Below are 2,469 nucleotides of genomic sequence, written 5' to 3' on the forward strand. Positions count from 1 at the left end.
GGTCATCAGGTGTCAGAACATGGGTTATCGCGATGACTTAATAGTTTAAATCCGGTCAACCATTACAAGAAGCACACACGTTACGGCACCTACTCTCTTAAGGCCACGTCGTGAGAGAAAGATCGCAAAGGTTTCATGCACTAAGTGTTTAAAGTGTGCACTAGGGAGAGGGTATTGTTATCGAACTCTTAAATCTGAAGCTTCTGGGTCCCCTCATATGTTCAAACAATATATATATATATATATATATATATATATATATATATATATATATATATATATATATATAACCTTTCTAATTATATTCAGTACTTAGAACTATATGCTTTCTTTTTACTTTCTATCAAGTTCTAGTTCTAATGTTTTCTAAAAGTAAAGCGTAACAAAGTGAGAAGATCTTTATTACAAAAAATTCGGCAGATCCCACGTACCTGGGAATCCACGTTATGCGAAGCATGTGGAGGAATGTTGACCGTGTTGTAATTTTTTCAGCGACATGTCATGAAATGACGCTAAATTAATGTTCTAATTTCGCACACACATACACGTATTTAAGAGTTGCAGATGTCTACATAATTAGTTGTTTGCACTTGCACAACGATGCCAACTAGAAGATGCGTATTAGCAACACCAGAAGTTGATATGAAGCGCTGATGCTGGCGAAGATGCTTGTCGGGGACGCTGCTACATAAATCAACTTCAGCACATGGCAACTAACCACATCTGACGTTCACCCGACGTGACATCTGTATCAAAATAGTGCATATGTAATGTTTATAAAATTGGGTAGGCAGCACTGAAAATACTATTAACCTTTCACGAATATTAGCGTCTATTTCAAAAGTAGTTCCGAGACCTGGCATAGCTCTGTGGTAAAATGCTTCACTGACACCCACAATGCTTGAGTTAGATTCCAGCTGGGGCTCGTCAGGTCTACGCTACTAACGTCGGGTATTTCTTAACGCTCGCGCGTTATAGTTGCCCATGTGTGTTCTCGTTGTTCCTGAGCAGATACCAAGAGTCAATCACCTGTGGCACATACCCGCATACCAGCGGCACATACCCGTCTGTGGATATGTTCCACTGTCTGGTGGGAAGTCTTCGACGACGTACTCGACGGAATTGTGACATTATTCATGTCTTGACAAGCGCGTCGTATTCGTCAAACCATCTTACCCTCTTCTGCTAATTTTGTTTCACGCCAAGTAAATGGGGTGACCACGAGAGCACCCAAAAACGTAAGCAGCTAGATAGATAGATAGATAGATAGATAGATAGATAGATAGATAGATAGACAGATAGATAGATAGATAGATAGATAGATAGATAGATAGATAGATAGATAGATAGATAGATAGATAGATAGATAGATAGATAGATAGATAGATAGATAGATAGATAGATAGATAGATACGCTCAAAGTCGCCAAAGTTCGCTAAGGAATGCTTCGAATTTAAAAAAAATTCTGCTGGTGTCAATATATCGCTGGCATGCTACAAGGATAACAGAATCCATGGTTAAAAACTGTGGCAGGAAACTGTGGCAGGAAACGCAATATAATAAAATATACGTAGTTGAACGAAAAAATGTGCAAAAGGTAAACAATCCTTACCAGGACAAAGAAACATAAGTTACTTCGTTACTTAACATGAACGAGGAAAACATACAAAATACAGAAGAACACAAAAGTGTCCATCAGAACATCATTTCATAACTAGCGAAAAATTGATTCTGCGCTCTTTCTATTGCAAGATTCATGCACACGTTATTACGCGTTCACACGAATTATTGTAAAAAAACAGGGAATTGAAAAAACTCCCGCACTAATGTGGTCGTACAATAATATGGCTAGCATAAGCGCGAATGACTAACTAAATAAAAAAAGGCAGATCCCTTCACCTTGAAAATCGGTGTTATGCAGATAAAAGGTGAATCTATTGCAAGTTTTTTATTGAGCAAAATGTCACAAAGTTTCGCTAAAGGTATATACAAATGCACACACAGATATACGTTAAACAGTCACTTATGTTGCATATAACAAGTTGTGTACTGTTTCCTAACTATGTCAACAGCAACGCGGAAATTAGCAACACTAGGACCGGTCAGCCAATATTAATCGCTGGTGGTCGCTTGTGTGGTTGCCCTGAACACTGCTACATAAATCAATTTTAGCGGATGACGCCTAAGTGACGTTAGGGCGACGTGATGGCTGCGTCATTAGAGCAAAAAATTCAAAGTTAATTATGGTTCTTATGCAATAAAATATTGTTATAAAAATATGCAGACGAGAGTACACATTTAATGTCTATAAAATCGTATAGCCAGCACTGCAACCCCAATCGACGTTTCACAAAAATTGCAGTGTATCTGAAGAATAGCTCCTAGACCAGGCCTGGCTCTGTGGTAGAACACTTGATTGCCATGCAGAATACTATGGTTTCATTCTTGCTGGGACGATGGCATTCATTC

This window comes from Rhipicephalus microplus, chromosome 1, assembly GCF_043290135.1.
Source record: "Rhipicephalus microplus isolate Deutch F79 chromosome 1, USDA_Rmic, whole genome shotgun sequence".
Lineage (NCBI taxonomy): Eukaryota > Metazoa > Arthropoda > Arachnida > Ixodida > Ixodidae > Rhipicephalus > Rhipicephalus microplus.